Source organism: Lycium barbarum, chromosome 4 (assembly GCF_019175385.1).
Source record: "Lycium barbarum isolate Lr01 chromosome 4, ASM1917538v2, whole genome shotgun sequence".
Taxonomy (NCBI): Eukaryota; Viridiplantae; Streptophyta; class Magnoliopsida; order Solanales; family Solanaceae; genus Lycium; species Lycium barbarum.
The window spans coordinates 121,122,199-121,130,223 of record NC_083340.1 but is presented as its reverse complement, the minus strand read 5'-3'; the positions used below and the strand labels follow the sequence as shown (position 1 = coordinate 121,130,223).

The window sequence follows — 8,025 nt, the reverse complement described above, 5'->3', positions numbered from 1 at the left end:
ATGTCTGATTCTAGTTTCAGTTTTATGAGCTTATACTGGTGTATGAGTAATATTTTTTAGAAAAATTACTCCATCTCTTGTAATTATGCAACTTTCATTATTATGTAACATAAAGTCTAATCCGATGACAAAGTCTATATTTATATTCAAGTCTTTTACCAATGTGTGTATATATATATATATATATAAATATAAGTCAAATAACAAAAATAAGATAATATATACAGTATATATGTATATGAAAAATAGAGTTTGTACCTTATAGTCTTGTAAAATAGCTTGGGCCACTATACTTGAGCCCTCGTATTGAGTTCTTTTATTAAACTTGCAGATTGACCTGAGAAAAATTGGTATTTCTAAAGAGAATGATTCGGCCTTATGTTTTGAAAACCATTTGAGCCGGTGCAATGGAGCTAAGTTTTTATAAGAGAATGAGTTTTAGCTCCTAAAAGGCGTGTGTTTTAACTCTAAAACTTCCTGCACTTGAGATATAAAAATCAGGCACTTTTACCTTTTCAAGGCCTGCGTTTTGGGGATCTAAAATCTGCATTTTTCTTATATATATAAAAAATCTACTTACCTGTTTCTCTCGAAACATGACATTCCTCATTTGGGAATCTCCTCTGCTAAGTACTATTCTGAAATAATCTGTTATGGGGAAATTAGATTTTTAATAAAAAGAAGTCTTTTAAGTTTTTAATCCTTAGTTTAAAAAAAAAACGTTTATAACCTGAAAAGTGCATAAACAAAAGAGAAAAAAAAGAAATTGACGATCACTATTCTAAGTACTAGCTAAGTCAAGATTAATACCCGAAAAGGGGAAAGGGAGCTAACGTTTAAACTCACTATTATACTTGCTCATTTTACAGAAAACAAATACACTACAAACATACCAAAGAATGTTTACTCAAGAATATAAACATGTATATAAGCCAATACAAAGGTGTAAAAATTTGAAGAGAGGAAGAAGGACGGAGACTCTTGACATTAATGAACTGGGCTACTAAACACGAGCAATAAAGCTGCACTGGTTGCTTCAAGTACTGGGTTGAAATTGGAGTTATATCACAACTCCAATGCACTCCCAAGATTGCACATGAAAAGAAAAAAAATAGAGAAAAGGAATTAGTATTTGCATCTCGATGGATCTTACTAATAGCAACACAACTAGAGTATAACTAACTGAAGTAATCCCCAGAATTTACAACCAAGGCATTTCAATCAATTCTAAAGGAAAAAGAAGTAATCTTGATTCGAACAACAATACAAATGAACACAAAACACTTTATAGGCTGATGAGCCACAAGAAAGTGTATTCATATCATACATAATCCAGTATTAAACGACACTTAAATCCGACAGGTAAGGTACTGAAATCTAAAAAAAACTTTCATTCATTTATGTGACTTAACAACCCATCTCTTAGTTCTTCAAATAAACAAACAAACCAACAACCCTCTCTTTTGGATAGTTACAGCCAAAGACTATATAAGACAGGAACCTTTATACTTAATAATAACCTACCGAAGTCTATAAGAACAAGACCACCAGCTAAAACATGCAATTGCATACCCTTCAATTTTCTATTAAAATGAACTCAACAAAACATCATAGAGAAAATCTCAAGGTAACAATGTACTATATTTAAACAGCCCAAGAATTTTCCCAAATATCAACAGTTTTTAGCATGCTTTATGAGTTTATACCATCAACAACTTAGGATATTTAGGAATAGTGGAAATAACTCAAAGTTCACAACACTTCAGACAGAGAAATCTTGGCAGCTTATTGTTGAAAATTATATATCATACTCCGGGAAACAGGTGTGACAGTCATGGCTACTAGATCCTCAACATCTATAAATTATGAATATAGTAGTTATTCAAACTCAACCATCCTTAGGATTTTCAGCAAAACATTTCAGCTTAACCCGACTCAACATCTTAGAACAACTGAACCACAACTACATATTCTAGTAAAGGACACATTGCTCTGGAAATAAAGTGTGGTTTTCTTTTATTTAAGCAAGTATTTAAACACATAAGACAGGCATAATCACTTATCATCAAGCATGCATTCGAGCTTTAAAAAAAAATAAACACAACGATCTTTTAACGATTAAAATCCCATAAACACACGCACTTCAGACTTCCACTTGTTTTAAACAAAAAAGCACTTAAAAAGGTAAGTTTCCTTGATAAAATCATATTTTTTAGGACACTGGATCCGAGCACATATTCCTCAAATTATTAAGTTAACACATACAATCTTGATAAGAAACTACTTCAATATATTTCCAGGGAAACTTTGCGCATGGCATCTAAACTATCCAAACAGATTTCTATTTACTTTAAAAGGAGCATACATAGTGGCAAATAAGATAATTGATCCACAGGAACCGAACGACAAAAGAAACACAACAATACTTATCACAAAAGAAGATTCAGGCTTTGAGTTATCGCCAATGTAGCAGCACATTGTCTTGGTTTTAACAGGCTCCATAACTCTTTTAAGACTTAAAAGTACTAGAGAGATTGACAAAAGCTTAACTTCTGAGAGTTTAAAACCAATATATATACAAAGCCAGAATCTAGGACTTCGGAGGAATTTAAAATTTAAACAAAAGCTTAACTCCTGAGACTTAAAAGAACTTTAGATCCAGGACCTGTATATATATAATAAAGATAAGTTGACTGGATTCCCCTAACACCAATTTTTAGACAGATCTTTCAATAATCACAAACTGAGACTCCTTAACTGTTAGATGAAGATTTTACAGACGGAAACAAATATTCTAGTCTTATATTGTTAGTAAACTAAGATCAAGATGCTATGTTTCCATAAAAATGATAATTTAGCAGAGAAGATTTTTAGGAAAAAAAAAATAGTCATTTGAGGATATCCCTGAATGGGTGACAAAATTAAACACATATTCAATAGATTCCCTAAATGTTCCTCATTTATTTTTAATCTTCGCTTTATATCCAGCAAGAACAAGGACGCGGATTAAAACGCACATTGCAAAGAAAACTAAATGAAAAAAAGACTTGCAGACTCCAAACACGTATTTTGAAATAGCAAATCAAGACGAAAGATGATAACATTCAAGTAAACAGGGCAACCATTAGGCTAAACATACACTTAGTGGTCATGAAATTATAGCAGCCCAACCTAATGTAAATCTCAAAAAAAAAAAAAAAAATACTAGACCAAGTCCATACCAACATGAAGCAGTCCCTTTTATAAGAATACCATATAAGCATGTAGTTTTACTCTAGGCAGGTTCATACTTTTATTTAAAATTATAATGCATCTTAACACATTAGTTATGATAATAAACATGCTGTGGCTGTGAATGAAACAACCACCGGATCAAGTCACATATCCCATATTTTGTTTTCAGCAAATTAGTAGTTTTTCCATGAGTCACGTTAGCTTTTCTGACACATTGGTTTTCTTACATCTCGGTCAAAAGAACAACCAATTCTAACATAAGCTTAACAGAAACTTAAACGACAGTCGATCACATTCAAGTGACTACCAAAATTGAAAATTAGATCAAGACGAGAGGGGTTACTTTTTTCGGGACAGCGAACTGAGTCTTGTCGTTGTCGAGTCTCCGAATCCGCTTGAAAAGCTCGTTGTTGAGCCGAGAACTTGAAAGAAGATTTTGATAACCAAAGAAAACTTAGAGTTAAGAGGACTTTTTCTGAGAGTAAGAAGCTAAAAAAAAATAGTGTGGAATTTTCTAGTTGTTGAACTTTGTGAAAATAAAGGGATTTTTCAATTCTGGAACTAAAGGGGATTTTTAGCTGTCAAGAAACTTATGAAATAAAGCAATTTTTTCAAATGTTGAACCTGTCTTTAACAGCCCATAGAGGGTTCTATTTATAGCTAGCAACTAAAGGTATCAAATTCAAAATTCGAAATAAGGAATAAGGAGGGAAAACCTCTTTTTTTTTTTTTTTTTTTTTGAGAATTCTAAAATTGAAATGATGAAGTGATGGGGTTCTCACCTTTTTAAAGGTAATTTGAAGGAGAAAGAGTCGTTTGGGGCAGCGATATTGTTGATTCTAGCTCGTATCCATCGGATTGAAGACAAAGTAATCTTCAACCCGAAAGATCTTCGAGTTTTCCCTTTCGCAGTCATCATCAGAGCTGTGACGACTCTCAAACGTAGGGAAAAAGGTGATAGATGGTGTCGTTAGGTTTTCTTTTGGGAGAGAAAAGGGGTTGGTTTGGTTAGTTCATTTGGTTACTGATCACAGGACTTAGAGGGGTTTCTTTAGTTTTAGGTGGGTTTGGGCCGGGTCAAGGGGATTTTGGGCTGGAGCTTTTTGGGCCATAGATTTTAGTTTAGATTTAACAAGAATTGGCTCAAATTGTTAGTAGATGATTTGATTTCCTAATCCCTTTGTACTTCAATCAATTAATTAAAATATGGTTCTTTGTCCTAATTAATTCCCAAATATATACACATATATAAATTATAATACAAGTAATATACGTATTTAGTTTTTAAAATAGAGTAAAAGATGATTAACGTAGTTATAAATAAAATTAAGGGAAAAATGCCAAAGCTGATGTGCCGTGAATTTTGGCACATTTTATGTCTTTTTCACTAGAAGTGTTGCTTGTTTTTAAGTGTATTTACATCGTTTCTTATGTTATTTTGGTGTTTTGTAGGGTTGGTTGACTAAGGAACGGAAATGATAAGAAATGCTGAAAAACGGACAACTTGGAGCAAAAGGACGGTCTGTAACTCGAGTTACGGACCGTAACGTGATCCGTACCCAGAGAGGAAGATCCAGATACGTGCCGCTATAAAGGACGGTCCGTAACTCATGTTACGGGCCGTAACGTGTACCGTAAGTTGAAGGAAATTTCCAGTAAGAAGCCTAAGTGGTGTCACATGTTACGCCCAGAAGGACGGTCCGTGGCGTAACGCATTGGCCACTGAACACTGAAGCCATGATCCGCTAGAAGATACGGACCGTAACCTGTGTTACGGTCCGTCGCAAGAAGCTGTAACGGTTGACCTATATCAAGCTAACAAAGGATGGAACCGAAGGACGGACCGTAACCTGTGTTACGGTCCGTAACAATGCCGCGAAAGGGTGTTTTTGTCCAGAACTTTGGCGTGATTTTTGGCCCTATAAATACTTAAAGTTAGGTTTTTAACATTCATTCTGATCTTTTGGAGCATTAACTTTAAGCCTTGGATATTTGTGAAGTGGTTGGAGCATTTAAAGCACCAACTTCACCTTCATTCCATATTGTATTAGCATTGTAAGTATATTATGTTAACTTTTAAGCTTTCTTTGTTAACCAAAATGATGAGTAGCTAATTTTAATTCTAAGGTTGTGGACCCCATGATGGGTATTATGTGAATGGGTTTCTACTATTGATATATGCATAATGGTTGTTGGTATTCATTCTATCTTTGTGCGTTAGCGTTGGGTAATGATTCCAAGCATTATCCTAAGCCATTATACTAACTTTTCTTGGGAAAAAGAGTTAGTATTGGTAAGATTGAATAACAATGACTCGGGGCGTTAACCCTCGTTTAATAGACTAATTTAGGGATAAGAACAAGTCTAATTGGCATTATTGGTCGCTCTTCGAGTTCAACTCTTTTACATTTGGAAAAATCATAAAGAGGAAATACAGCCTAACTGTTGGGAAACATTAGGAAGTCCTTAAGAGATCAAGTGCATACTCTTAGAACAACCATTAGAAGTATATCGTATTGAAACCTAAAGCATAGTATCTAATCAAAGTGGGGAACACAACCTTAGTCTTTCTCTCCCATTAAGTACAATTTAAGTCAAAGTATTCAATTACATTACACAGCAAATATTTTAAACTATTCGGAATAGGATTAAAGCCTTTAAAGACTAGTATCGCATACAATTAGTACCCTTTTCTCTCCATATTCCCTGTGGGATTCGACCCCAACCTTGTTTGGGTTATTATATTTGACAACGATCGCTTTACGCCATTCATAGGTGTAATTTGAGAGTATCAAATTTTGGCGCCGTTGCTGGGGAATACGGTTTTAAAATTACTGATTGTTGCGTACTCTTCTTTAAAACTTTTTCAATTCCATCACACCTTGTTTGTTGTTGTGGTGAACATGGCAGGAAGACAGAATCGAAATCAAGGAAACCAAGGTGGACTCCAAGTGAACCCACCTGCACCAGAAGAGGATGAAGATGAGAATATATTTGCGAAATTCATCAATGAAGCTGATTATGCTTCTGCTGTGGTCCCTCCTAGGACTGGAAATGCTACTTTCAAAATTGATAGTTCTATCTATCAGCTGCTGAAACTTGAAGGTTATTTCCGAAATTCTTCGGAGGATTGTCCACTCCGACATTTGAAGAACTTCCTGCACGTGTGTGCTCAACAATCCCAAGGTACTGTTTCTGCTGATGCACTTCGGTTTCGGGTCTTCAAATATTCCTTGGCTGGCCAAGCAAGGGAATGGTATGAAAAGCTTCCCAGCAATTCTATTCATACCTGGAGCAAGCTAGCCAATACATTTCTGAAGAAGTGGTTCCCACCAAGCAAAAAGGCTGAACTTTGAGATAAGATCTTTGAGTTCAAACAACTCCTAGGGGAACAATTATATTCGACATGGGAGCGGTTCAAGTACTATCTTGCTCAATCTCCAACTCACGGGTTTCCGGATGCTATTCTCATCGAGAAATTCTACAAGGGCTTAGATACAATGAATCAGATTGCTGTCAATACTGTCGGGGGAGGATGCTTCATGGACAAGTCATTTATCAACATCACATGTTTGCTTGATAAACTCACCACCCACAATCAAGCTTGGCATTCAACTGATAGTGAGAGTCTCTCTTATGGTAGTCCATCACTAGCTGCTGTTGCAAAAGAAAACCATAAGAGAGATCATGCCTTTGCTCAATTGCAAACCACGGTGGATCTATTATCAAAGAATTGAGCAGAAAAGGATGCACAAGGGGTAAATGTTGTTGAGGAGTTACCACCTCATCCATAGGGGATGTATCAAGTCCCTGAGGGGATGTACCAAGATGGGCAACAACATTATGAAGATGCTAATTATGTCAACAACTCGCAAGGGGGTTATCAAAGGCAAAATTATCAAGGTATGGGCCATCACCCATGGCAAAAGCCTCAACACCAATTGCAGGGGAATAATTATAGCAGAAATGATCAGGGAAATCCAAATCAAGGGAATTACAATAACAACAATTATAGCAACAAGAGCTCTAACCCCTACATTCCACCAAGGGGGCAAGCATCAAGTTCCCAACAGTGGAGAGACAATTCAGCTAGCAACTCTGCTAGCAATGCTGCTAATGATTCTGCGGAGCTGAAAAGTATGATGCAGAAAATGCTAATGAATCAGGACAGAACTGAGAGTACAATAAAGGGAATGTCTCAGGTTCAACTATCTCATTCAGCTGCCATTCAGAAGTTTGAATCTCAATTCAAAGATCTTTCCAGAGAAGTGCATACTCCTCAACGTGGACAACTTCCAAGTGATACAGTTCCAAATCCGAAAGGTAGTGGGGTAAACTCTGTGGAGCATGTAGCTGCTATTAGCACTCGAAGTGGAAAAATACTTCAAGGTGCTAATAAAAAGGTGATTGATATAGAGCCAATTGTTGAAGAAGAGGCACAACCTGATGTATCTGATGTTATTGTGGAGGAAGAAACAGAGGAGGAAGTCTCTATTATAGCTGAAGAGGAGCAAAATCTTGATAATCTCAAGGCACAAGGAGAAAAACATGAAAAGGGGAAGGAAAAACTTTCTGGCGCTCTACACCCTTTGACTCAAATGTTCAAATCTTCACCGCCTTTTCCTCAAAGGCTAGTGAGGAAAACAGAAGATGATAAGTGTTATATCCCGTATTTTTGAACCTCGGAGCATCTGCTGGGGTGGGGCCCATATACCGAGATTTTTTTGGAACATCTGAAAAGTCGTATGAATCACATATGTAAAGTTAAACACAACTCATGAAGTACCTTTG

General features: G+C 35.9%; 1 long non-coding RNA gene across 1 annotated transcript; it reads right to left on the bottom strand.

The window, feature by feature from the left end:
* Window positions 1-766: 766 nt before the first annotated feature.
* LOC132636317 (uncharacterized) lies at window positions 767-4,294 on the bottom strand. Its single transcript, XR_009581175.1, has 2 exons — window positions 4,017-4,294; window positions 767-3,656 (listed from the first exon to the last, which is right to left on the bottom strand). It is a non-coding gene; the product is annotated as an uncharacterized LOC132636317 (long non-coding RNA).
* Window positions 4,295-8,025: the final 3,731 nt, after the last annotated feature.